The sequence below is a fragment of the Neophocaena asiaeorientalis genome, unplaced genomic scaffold, assembly GCF_003031525.2.
Source record: "Neophocaena asiaeorientalis asiaeorientalis breed wild unplaced genomic scaffold, Neophocaena_asiaeorientalis_V1.1 scaffold205, whole genome shotgun sequence".
Classification (NCBI taxonomy): domain Eukaryota; kingdom Metazoa; phylum Chordata; class Mammalia; order Artiodactyla; family Phocoenidae; genus Neophocaena; species Neophocaena asiaeorientalis.
In genome coordinates, this window is record NW_020174369.1 from 3,858,136 (window position 1) to 3,871,197 (window position 13,062).

Sequence of the window (13,062 nt, forward strand, 5' to 3'; positions counted from 1 at the left end):
TATATATATATATATATATATATCCATTCCTTTTCAGATTCTCTTCCCATATAGGTTATTACAGAATGTTGAGTAGAGTTCCCTGTGCTGTACAGAAGGTCCTTGCTAGTTATCTATTATATATATAGTAGTGTGTATTGGACATAACTACATAGCTTTCCACAGTTGTCTCCTACCAGAAGGTCCCAGGTTCACATTCCCCACCAACCTGCCCCTTTCCTGCCTGCTTCATCCTAATGACTTGCCACCTTTTCTCAGAGGTCCAGGCTGAAACCTGGCTTCGGTCTTGATGCCTGCCTTTCCGACCAACGTCATATTCAGAAGTCCATCTCCATGTCTTGTTTGTGTTACTTTCTAAATATTTTTCAATGTGCCTTCTTTGCCCTTCTTCTACAACCTTAATTCGGTTATTCAGGTAGCTTTGGAAGCAATATAGCTAAGGCTCCATTATTATACCCATTTTACAGATGATGAAAACTGAGACTTGGAGAAAACTTGTAATTTGTCCAAATCACACAGTAGCAAGTGGCAGAGTAGCAGTTTGAACCCAGGCAATGTTAATTGAAGAATGTGTATTCTTCATCAGTACAATATAATGAATTGCTCATCTATATTATAGGAGATGTAAGTAACAAGTGTGTGATCTTGGTACTCATTCCACAGTGTATATGTATGTCAAATAATCATGTTGTATACTTTAATATATACACAATTATATTTGTCAATTATTCCTCAATAAGTTGGAAAAAAAAAGAACAGTTCTGTGGAAAATAAATAAATAAATAAGTGGAAAGTGTGTAAGAAGTGGAAGTAATCAACTAGAATTACCTAGATTTGCTTATAGTAGACCTCTTCTAGTAAGTTGATAAATTTATATATTTTTGGTTACAATATCATCTTGATATAAAATGGTGCTTGATAAGTACTCAGGAGGTATTTGAAAACACATCTTTCCCTTGCAGATTTTTAGCTCCTTGTTTTAGATACATTTTCTTCATCCATGAAATCAGCTGAATCACAGGGAAGTTCAGTGCAAATTGTGAAAGTTCAGTGTTCACACTGAAGACGCTTTAATGTCATTTACACATATGATATATAAGGGAGTCCAGGTGTCTGAAAGTAAACAAAATTGACCCCCTGTGACCGGGAGCCTGTTGCCTGTTGTCTCTGAGTCCCGTTTTTGGGTGGGTTCTCTGTAGGTCGTCTGCATCTTCTGGCAGCCTTCGCCCAGCTGTCCGCAACAGACAGGCCTGGCCTGGGCTGGCTCTGGAAGGAGATTCTGCCTGCCTCCCCTTTCCTTGGCATTTTCTAGAGAGTTTTATTTTGTTTTGTTTTAATGGAGAGAGCTGCTGGCAACTGCATTATGACCATGTGGCAATACCCAGTTGGTGGTCAGTTCTCTGCTTACTTTAGAGGGTAGATTTTATTTTGGACAAATTTTAGTCACCCACAAGAGAGCAAGCTTGTTCCTTGGTACTCTGATGCTCTGAGTTCAAACACAACCAAAAGCCTTTGCAAGAAACCCTCGGGGATTTTTCCACCAAAAAAATGTAACTGTGGTGACTGAGAGCTTGAACTTTGGATTCAGACATTCCTGGGTTTGAGCCCCACCTCCTTTCTCTGAGTCTATTTTTTAGTCTGTAAAATGGGAATAATAATACTGCATAGGATCCTTATGTCCACTGAATTAGATAATGTCTGTGAAACCCTTAGTCAAGTACCGGCCTATAATAAGCACTCAGTAAATGTCACTTATTACTATTATTATTGTACTAATTGAGTAATTATTATATTAGCTCAGGTAACAGTTCTTCAGTCAGCTCCTATAATGTATTCCCCTGGCATAGCTGTCCCGTTGAAGGAACGGCTTAATTATTGTTAAGCCGTGCTTGGTTAGCATTTCTTCCTGCCCAATTTTGAATGCATGAATGAATTAAACAAACACTTTTTGAGTATTTTCTAGGTGCCAAGAACTGCACTAAATACTGCATGATTAAGAATGACATGCTGTGAAATTTCACCCCTTTTTACTCCCTGTTTTAAACCAGAACTGCATTATTGTGTTTCCTCAAATGTGCCATCTCTCTCCTGCCTCCACACCACTGCGAAGATTGTTCCCATGGCCTGGAGAGCTCTCTCTCTCTCTCTCTCTCTCAGTTATCAAGCTGGCAGATTTCTACCCTTTGTTCAAATCTTATCTGAAGCCAACTTGACTCCCCCAGGGAGATTTAAGTGCTTTTTCTGTTGTCCGTGTGCTGTGCTTTGAGTACATTATTCCTTTGTAATATGAGCGTGTGTATTATAATTGTTTGCCTGTGTCTCTTCTCACTGGACTAGGAACACTTTGAGGGCAGGGACCGTGTCTTTCTACTTTTGCCTTCTTAACAAAGTGCTTACAGGCACGTAATTCTATTTATTGGTGAGTGGGATGGATGACTGGGTGAGTAGATGGAAGAAAGAAGAAAAATGATATGTGAATTAAAACAAATGAATAAATAAATGAAAGAACCGATGAAAGACACAGGGACCTGACCTTAGGACCTTAAGATATTGTCATGCTTATAGAGGAAACAGGTATGTAAACACTCTCAGGGTGCAGTGGTAAATGCTTAGAGGTCCTTAGAGTATAAATAGCAAGTGGTAGTCAACAGGTTCTGCCTGTAGACGTGTCTTGTTTCAGCTACTCCGTATTTGTTTATTTATTTAAAAAAGTAATTCAGGTACTGAATATAAAAATCCAGACCTCCGGCTTCTCAGATTTGGCAACACTGGGCCATTTATTCTTTGTATGGAACAGTGTCCTAGAGCTGAGGGAGCTGAGAGGCAGGGGCTGCCTTTAAGTGTAGGTGAGCGCTCTGTGGTCCCCTCAGCTTTACTCATTTATGTTACCATCCTGACCTTGAATGCACTTGGGTTTGCAACCCCTACTGTAGAGGGAGATTGGGAATTTCTCTAGGTGGGAAGTGAGAAAAAGGGCAGTTTTAGTGTGGATGGAAGGAAGGAGTGGCCGTGAGTAGAAATGCCTGGAGATGTGAAAACTATGTGGGATATTGGCATAATTCCCATCCACCTGAAGCACACAGCTGGTAGGGTACTAAAGGGATGGCTAAGGCCAGAGAAGCCTGCGGGGGCCCAATCAAGGGTCTTTTTTGTATTTTTTGCTAAGGAGTTTGGCTTTCAACCTAGGGTAAATGGGAGGAATGACATGGTTGTCCCTTGTAAGGTGGATAAATTCCAAAGGGTGAAGAGTAGATGGAGGTGGACCTGATAGGAGGCTATTCTCTAATTCCGTGGTTCTCAGCCTGGGTGATTTTGCTTCTCAGGGGACACTTGTCAAAGTCTGGAGACATAACGAGGGGGTATGGTGTTGGCATCTTGGGAGTAGAGGCTAGAGGTGCCACTAAACATCCTACACTAACAAGACATCCTGCACAACAGAGAATTATCCATCCCTAGATGTCAGCAGTGACAAGATCGAAAAGCCCTGCTCTGTCCAACTGAGACATCAAGAGGTCATGAGCTCCTTAGTGACAGAGTGAAAGGGATACAGTCAGTGTATCTGGGACGTACAATCAGTGGGCCTAAGCGACTGATTATTTGATTGCGTTTGTTTGAGGAGAAAAAAGGAGGATGAACAAGTAGAGAGGTAAAGCTGAGCAGGATTTATTTAGCAAATAAAGAAGCAGCCAGCCTTGAGAGGTAACTGAAAGTGCTATGTTACCAACGCCATCGTTCATGCCTATTGATTAAACAGCACAAACAAGCACTTATCTTTTTTCATCTTTAAGAACAAACTGATATTTGTAATTTTATTGGGATCTAGCAAACTTAGCCTGTTTAAGGAAAAAATATAGAAAGGTTTCCATTTATAGTCTGGTGCATTTTTTTCCAAAAGATTTATACTTTAGAGTTTTGAGATAAAGTCATGAGGCCAAGGTCAGTTTAAGTGTGGTTCCAGGTCACTTTCCTGATGTTTTTCTCCCTCTAGAAATCCGTTGATCCTTTAGTACAGCGGTCCCCAGCCTTATTGGCACCAGCAACTGGTTTTGTGGAAGACAGTTGCTCCACGGACCGGAGGGCGGGGGGTGGTTTCAGGATGAGTCAAGTGCATTACGTTTACTGTGCACCTTATTTCTATTATTATTGCATTGTAATATATAATGACATAATTATACAGCTCACCAGAATGCTGGCAGGAGGCGGAGCTCAGGCGGCAATGTGAGCGATGGGGAGCGGCTGTAAATACAGAGGAAGCTTCGCTCGCTCGCCCGCCGCTCCCCTCCTGCTGTGCGGCCTGGTTCCTAACAGGCCACGGACCGATAGTGATCTGTGGTCCAGGGGTTGGGTACCCCGGCTTTAGTTCGTATCCCTTACAGAAATTCATCGGAAAATGGGAAATTATGAAGGTAACTCTGTCAAAGCGTGTTTGAATTTTTCTTCTAACATGACTATTTTGACACTTGTTTTTACTAGTTAAGGGAAAATGGAACTTGGAATTGACAGCTGTTAACCTTCCTTACGCTAAAATTGATCTCTTCTGTTGGTGCAGGAGATTCAGCTTTTGAAGGGCCAGGAAGAGGACGGGGTAGGGGGGAAGGAAAGGTTGATTAATAGTGACCTGGCATACCACTCAGTCTTGGACAAAAGCTTTTTTAAAGTCCCAGATCTTCACCTCAAATAGTGCTTGATCCAGGCTCTGCTTACCTGGAAACATCTTGTGTCCATTCAGGGTATATAGATCAGGCAGGGTTATGAGGAATGAGGTGGTGAGTACACTCACTTTACCTCCATCTTCACATAATCATAGCTGTTCTTTGTTTTCCCTCTCTGGAAACTGCCATTACGAGAAGAGTGAGAAGGTGGGAGAAGGTTCCACTGGTATTCATCCAGTCCCCACTGGAACACGTGTGTCCATTCTGTTTTGTCAGTGTATCAGCCCGAGTCCCTGCAAGAAGCAGGTGGCACACTCCAGTGGGGTAATTTGAGAAGAGTGGGCAAGTGTGGGGTAACCACAAGGGATAGTGTGCAAGACCCCTGGGCTACCAAAAATGGAGCTGGTGCCAAGGGCAAGGGGCAGCTGTGTTACCAGGTCCTGGAGAGCTTGTGTACGGAGAGGCTCAGCAGTGTGACCTTTGGTAGAGAGCCACAGCCAGGCCACACTTCCCTCTTGCCTGCTGATACCCCTCAGTGTCCCCCGCATTGGCCAAACCCAGGCCAGAGGGCAGAGAGCCTTTTGGTGTGATCCACACCATCAGCATCCTGGGTCAGAAAGCAGGGTGGAGAAGGAGAAGGAGAAGGAGAGTGAATCTGGAGAGGCAGATGGAAGATGTCTAGGACATGGGGGCATTCCTTCTGATTGCTTGCTTCTTGTGGTCAGATATTTGTGGAAGAGTCCGGTGGTGATGGAGGCTGTGCTTTGGAGTCAGAGAGTCTGGCCCAGAATTACATCTGCTCCACCTGCTAACTGAGCGAGTCTCAGCTCTTCAGAGTTCCCCAAGCCCGTGTTTCCTCATCATATAATGGGAGTGAGGTTAATGCTACACCAAAAGGTTTGGGAGAGCCTCAAAAGAGAAAATATTTCAGTGCTGTTGACTGGGACTTGGAAAAGGCCGGAAGAAGCTATAGTAAAATGTGAGCAGTGTATCTCGGTGAAGTTGTTTTTCTATGTAAAACAGATACAACTGTGTTTTGAGCTTATCGTTGCTTTCTTTGTTCATTGTATTTTTCTGTATTTCAGATTCCCTACTGTCAGGAAAAGAAAGACATCCATAAGGGCTATTAATAAATATGTTGGTACTGCCCTTCAAATTATGATTGTTGGCTAGTATTGTGCTCTCTGCCTTACTGAGTTGTGTGAATTAGCAGCCACAGCAGAGCTGGCTTGACTGTGGACAGACCGTCGTATGTCATTTCTTGTGATGTGGCCATAGGCTGAGTTCTAGTGTTGCATCCCCAGGAAGCCTCTGCTGGGCACCCCCCGCCCCCCACCCCAGTGCTTCTCCTCTGAGCACCTATAGCCCAAGGCTATTCCCAGCACTTAGCACATTGTGTTGCAATTACTTCCTGTACTAGACTGGGACCTCCTTTAGGTCCATGCTATGTTTTATTCATCTCCATATCACCAGCCTTGTCTCTTATTTGTAAATGCTGCCTCCATTCCTGTTGCTCAGGTTCCCCCACCTCTCTACAGGGAGTCCTCAGCCTCACATACCATAGCTTCTACAATGGAGAACAGCAAATTCCAAAATCCTGGGAAGAATTTTGATTATTTTCATATGGGTCAGGTCCACCCCCTTTATTGAATCAACTATAGCCATGGGAGTGGTATGTTATAAAGGTCTCAGCTTTAGTCAAGGATCTAGTCCCAGGGGAATCTGTTGTGGCCAGTGAAGTGGGGTCTATACAATCATGTCAGCTCTTATTTAAATCCATTGGTTGTAGTGGAGGAGGATGAATCAGTTAGGAATGCATTCAGCTTCATGACAATACCAAGAAGCTTTTATTTAGATCAGTGGGTTGCAGTGGGGAAGAAACATGGATCAGGAATATATTTGCAAGAGTGCAAACATTGTTTTCTGGAGGGTGAAAGAATCTTAGATATTACAATGGTTTGTGGCTTTCTAAAGCTCGTCCCTACCTAACAATGTAAACAGATATACAGGTATTAAATTTTCATGGTGGCAGGGATAAGGAAAGGAATGTCTAAAAAGTCTCTTTAGTGGGGTTGATGGAGAAAAAAAGGTTGAGAAACACTGAGTTATAATGACAATAACAATACCTAACACTTACGGAGTATTTAACAAGTGCTAGGAACTTTTTTGGATGCCTTATTGTATATTATTAACTCGTTTAACAATGTACCCATTTTACAGTGGTTTAAACAAGTAGACTTGATTTCCTACTCCTGCACTCCTAAATAAAAGTCCAAAGGGGGTTTGACCATGTCAAAGCCAGTGTATCTTTAGTTCTGTAGACTTTTCCTTCATGCTAATTACCTCATGGTTGCAAGATAATTGCTGTAGCTCTAGACGTTACATCTACCTTTAATGCTAGAAGAATGGGGAAGAAATGGAGAAAGCTGTATCTCCTTTTTTCTTTTTCTTCTTCCTCTTCTTCTTCTTCTTTCTTTTTTTAATGAGAAGCGTAAGAACTTTTACACTCCCACTGGACTGCCGCTTAGGTATCATTGGGTGTAATTAGGTTGCATGGCCACTTGTAACTACAAGGGAGACGGGGAAAGGGAGAATAAGATTGTCATGGTTCACTTAGGTCTACATAATCTAATCTGATAGCCAGCTATGACTATTTAAAATTTTTTTTACTGAAATATAATTCATATTCCATAATATTTATCATATTAAATGTACATTTTGGTGGTTTCTAATATATTCACAAGATCATGCAGCCATCACTACTATCGAATTCTAGAAGATTTTCATCATCCCCAAAAGAGCTCCAATATCCATTAGTAGTCACTCCTCATTACCCCTACCCCCAGCCCCTGGCAACACTAATCTACTTTCTGTCCATATGGGTTTGTCTGTTCTGGACATTTCATATAAATGGAATTATACAGTCTGTGGCACTTTGTGTCTGGGGTCTTTCAGTTAGCGTAAGTTTTTCAAGGTTCAGTTAAGTTGTAACATGTATCAGTACTTTTTAAAAATCAGTTCCTTTTTATGACTTGTTAATAGTCAACTACTTGGATATACCACATTTGTTTATCCATTCATTTGTTGATGGACATTTAGGTTGTTTCCGCTTTTTAGTTGTTATTATAAATACTGCTGTGAACATTCATATACAGGTTTTTGTGTGAACGTATTTTCAGTTCTCTTGGGCATATTCCTAGGAGTGCAATTACTGGATTATATGGTAACTGTGTGTTTAACCCTTTGAAGAAATACCAGACTGTCTCCAAAGCAGCTGCAGCATTTTATAGATCCTGATGGAAATGAATCAGTTTCTCCACACTCTCACCAACCCTTGTTGTTTTCCATTTGTTGATTCTACCCATCCTAGCAGATGTGAAGTGGTATCTCATTGTGGTTTTGATTTGCATTTACATAACAACTACTGATGTTGAGCATCTTTTCTTGTGCTTGCTAGCTATTTGTGTATCTTCTTTGGAGAAGTGTCTATTCTGATCTCTTGCCCTTTGTTTCCAAATGGGTTGTCTTTTTAATTGTTGAGTTATAGTGGCTGTTTTAATTTAAATCAGTTAAAATGAAATAAAATAAAAATTCAGTTTCTCAGTCTCACTGACCACATTTCAGGTGCTCAGTCGCCATGTGTGGAAAGTGGCTGCATTATTGTACGGTGCATGCATAGAGCATCTCCATCACTGCAGTGTAATGGACAGCACCGGCTTAGACCATCAAGACTGATCAGTTGGAGGTGGGGACATGGCCACTGTAAACAACATCAGAATTTTCTTATGCTAAGGGGAATAGCTTAAACATTAGACAGAAAGAGTAAGATGTCCTGGTTCTCAGAGATAGGGATATACATATTTAGTATAAATCTCCTGAAGATGCATAGAATTTTTCCAAGGGAGGAGCTGGGGCAGGGGGTGAGTGGGAGGCCAAAATTCTAGACCAGGGATTGGCAACCTTTTTCTGTAAAGAGCTAGATATTAAATATTCTTGCCTTTGCTTCTACATGGTATCTGTCACAACTATTCAGCTTTTTCGTGAGAAAGCATTCAGAGACAATGTGTAAGTGAATGGGCATGACTGTGTTCTAATCAAATTTGGTTTGCAAAAACAGGTTGTGGGCTGGATCTGGCCCAAAGGCCATGGTTTGTGAGTAACATTATGTAGAAAGGTATGGAAGTTTATAGAGGCCTACCATGCTGCAATAAAGGGAATGGTAAGATATTTGGCTTTAGAAAATAGGCTTTAGGGATAATGGTATATAGAGAAGGCTAGGAAGAGAGACAACCAGACTGTAGGTATCCTCAGTGCATGTCAAAGTTGTTTTCTTTTGTTCTGGCATTTTTGTTTGTTTTTTAAAATATTTTTAGTGACAAGAAACCATCAGAGGTTTTTAAGTTGGAAATTATACAGTTATGTTGGCTTTTTAGACAATCCTCTGGCACCATTGTGAAAAGCAGATTGGAGCAAGGGAAGCTAGAGGCAGAGAAGACCAATTAAGTAGCTGTTGAAGAGCCTGAACAAAAGTAGTAGTATAAACCAAGTCATTCTGTTAATGAGTATACATACGTGTCTCCCTAATCATGTCAGGCTGTTTACAGAATATCCATGACAGGGACACAGGTTAAGCTTTTGTGTCTTGGGTACAAATAAAGATCTGCTAAATATCATGCTAATTGCATCTGTACAGATATTGACAACCAAGCAGATAACTTGTCCCCACTAACTTCTTGACTGTGGGCTGGGCAAGAAGCAATGTTGATTTAAATGAGGTGTGAGAGTGGGACTTGGACATGCTCTTTTCATGTCCCAGGAGAGTCACCTGGAAAGCCAGAGAATGGTGCTGAATATTACTCTGAGAACATTGGTGACCTTTGGAAAGCTGTGAGACGGGAATTGACTGGGGAGGCTTACTGTGGCCTTGGAAGAGTTATTTCTAAATGGGGAAGTGAGCTCCTTTGCCATGGCTCAGTTCTGAAAGGCCCTTGGAGGGGAAAAGGAAGCCTTGCTGCACTCCTCATTTATGAAGTTGGGTCCAGAGTTGAGCACAATATGGAGGTTTGCCTGGGAGTGTCTGCCATCAGCAAAGATGAATAATCCACGTGGACTTCAAAAATAGCAAATGCAAATTATGTGTCCATGGATTTTTTTTTTTTCAACATAGTAATCCTTCCCTGTGAGTACACAACATATTTTCAAAGCCAATTTTGCAGACTGAGGGAGGAGAACTCTACAATAAATGTTGCTAAGCTGTTGCTAGGTTGGTTTTCCTACTTGTAAGCATATTAGTACAGAATCCTCTGAAGTTTAATTTGGAGTGGGATAATGTGTAGTGATTTCTGAGAGTCTTTATTATGTGACCATACTCATCAAGAAAGCATCTTGGCTTGTTCACTGGTTATATCATCACTGATTCCTAAAATTATGAAATATAAATTAAAATATAAGAAACAGCTTTGGGCTCTTCACAAAGCAGAATTATACCTCACCCTAGGAATGAAAATGAAGGAATATCGTCCATGCACAGCTATTTTTCTCTCCAGATGTCCTGACTTCAGATACTGTGAACATCAGAAAAATGTCTCCTGAACCTGATTTTGAGTGGCCAGACCTACGTCCAGTGGGAATTATGAGTAGTTCCAAGGGTGGAGTGGACAGAGGTGATGACATGAAAAGAGGCTGCCCCTTTGACCAGGCCTGGTTCATGAAGTCATCTTTCCGAGAGTGGGTGGTGGGTGGGTGTGTACCTGTGCAGGCCCCTGTGGAAGCAGAGGTCCGCTGCCTCTCCAGTAACACTCGAAGGGCAGAGGCTGTGGCTCACCCTGAATGTCAGTCTTTGATGTTCTACGGAGGTCTGATGAGAGGAGTGAGGGAACCTCATCCATTCTCTGAGTCCAACACCTTTGAACAGAAGGGACAGACTGAGTCCAGGGCATATGGTGTTCACTGAGTTTGTCAAATTATTTTTCAATCTTGTAGGGTTTGGCACTTCCCCAAGTGTATTTTGCCAAGTGTTTGTATACTGGTGTCTATTAAGAGCAGTGCACTCTGTACATGTCTGATTCGTCTACCCTGGAATGATCAAAATACTGTAGTTTGGAGATCTCTGATGTCCAGAAAAGGTCTTCTGAATTTTTAAATGTCCTTTTTGCTCTTTAATGAGACCAACAGAAATGGATGACTCCAGTGATCACAAAGAGGCCCAAATTTGCTCCCAACTTCCTGGCCACCAAGGAGCTTTGGGCATGAGTATTTTCTGGGGTATTTGTGCCAACAGTGCTATTCTAGGGCATGTTTCTGATTGCTTTACATACACCTGCTCAACAAAGGTGTTTTTGAGGGATTTGTCCAGCAGTCATTAACTTTTTCTTTTCTTTCTTTTTTTTTTTTAATGAAGCTTCTCAAGTCTTTTCTTAGAACAGGGAAATCTCTTTGTGACAAAGAATAAATAAACGCTAGCTAGTTAGATGAACTAGTTCCTTCAACAACAACAACAAAAAAGTGCAGCGAGGGGGAAAAAGAGAGAGGGAGGAGAAACTATAATGAAAAAGACTTAGGAAACATATGGACCACTCTTGATATATGGTTCTTATTTGAACCTTCACTCAAAAAACAACTGTTAAAAGAAGAAAGTAAAATAGTAGGAGAAGTAGGAACACAGAATGGACATCTGGTGATATTAAGGAATTATTTTAAATTATGATACTTTTGCAATTACTTTTAAAAAGATATCTCACATTTTATAGATGCATGCTTAAATATTTGCAGAAAAATAATACAAAGTCTGGAATCCTCTTAAAACGAACTGGAGTGAGGTACTGATGAAACAGGATGGCCATGAGTTGAAATTACCTGAAGCTGGGTGATAGGTACATGAGAGTTCACTAACTATTCTTTCTAATTTTGAACATGTTTATAATTTAACATGCTAAAAAGTTTTAAAAACTTAACAGTTTGGAATCTCTGAAAGTCTTGGGTTCCTAAGGGAACTTCTTTTGGTTGCCTTTGCTTCTATTCCCACCTCCCTAAACCCCAATGGAGGGATATTTTCCCCTTTAGTTGTGGCTGTTTCCCTCTGTCTCTTTCTCCCTCCCTCCCTTCTTCCCTCCCTCCCTATTTCCTGTCTGCCTGTCCTTCTGTCTCCTCCCTTCCTGTCTGTCTTTTCTGTTTTCCTGTCTATCTTCTTTTCTTGCTTTTCTTTCCTTTCCTGACCTTCACTGGGGCTGACAAGAAGACACATGTTTCGTATCAAGTTGCAAATATACTTGGGACATATTATCATGGCAATACAGAGGCCAGGCACTTTCTGGAGACTCAGATGAAAGAGGCAGGCTGCCAGTGCCTGCCTGACCTCTAAGTGGTCTTACTGGGCTGAGGACAAAACTTGACTAGGCCACCCTCCCCCCACATGAGTCACTGTAACTGGTTTGTAAAACTATTTGCCATGATGAGAAGGATTGGGGTCAAAGTTAACTTCTTACCATTAGTGTGGATTTTCAAAGGAGACGTTGGGACCCCAGTCTTACGTTGTCACTGTCTGTGACTTGGAAGGAGTTCCTGGCTTTGAGGTTTTGCTATGAGATTGGTTTGATTTGGTCCGTGTCTGAGCAGACAGAGAGATTAGATTATTGACCCCCAAACTAGCCTCAGAAAGTAAGTCATGATGGCAAGAATCACCTGCAGAGATTTTTAATTTTTTAAAAAAACCTTTTAGTAAAGACACTTGGGCAACCTGCTGGGAATTCTGATACAGTAGATCTGAGTGAAAACAGAAGCTCAAATCTGTAATTTTGTTAGCTTCCCATGATTCTTATGATCATTCGGTTGGGGATCTTCTAGATTCAGGGTTTTTTTTTTTTTTTTTTTGATAGATTGGAGGGATTCCAGTTGCTCAAGGAGCTGATCGAGATTGTATTTTCATATAGTTCTGCTTTATTACAACGGATGTGGCAAGTTTTCCGTTGGTGTTATTGTTTTTAATTGTTTTCATTTAAGATGACCTGTTTCTGAGCAGGGCTTTGCATCTAGTAGTTATTACCATAAGCATAAGGTAAATAAATGGTGAATACAGAAAGGAAAGTCAGGAAAAAGATAACTAACACTTATCGAGTGCCTGGTATTGCAGTCGAGTTGACTCATCATTTATGTTTTCTCCTTTAATTTTTGCCAGAGCCCTGGAGAGCAGTTATTACTACTCGGTTTTGCATTTGATGAGATTAAAGTTCAGAGAAGTTCAGTATTTTACCTGAAGTCACACAGTGAACCCATGACTGAAGGAGTATTTGAACCCAGATTTGTTTGTCTTTTGTGCCACGCAGCCTTTCTGAACTCTGCCGCCCATTTCCCAGTCCTTTCTTGGCCCCAGAGGATTGTGTAACAGGAGGGGAAATCTGTTTAGAGGTCAGGA

At 41.4% G+C, this 13,062-nt stretch overlaps 1 protein-coding gene across 10 annotated transcripts in view; it reads left to right on the forward strand.

Moving 5' to 3' along the window:
- Nucleotides 1-13,062, forward strand: part of FGGY (FGGY carbohydrate kinase domain containing) — a 424,150-nt gene that overhangs the window by 100,751 nt on the left and 310,337 nt on the right. The gene's annotated exons all lie outside the window — the stretch shown is intronic.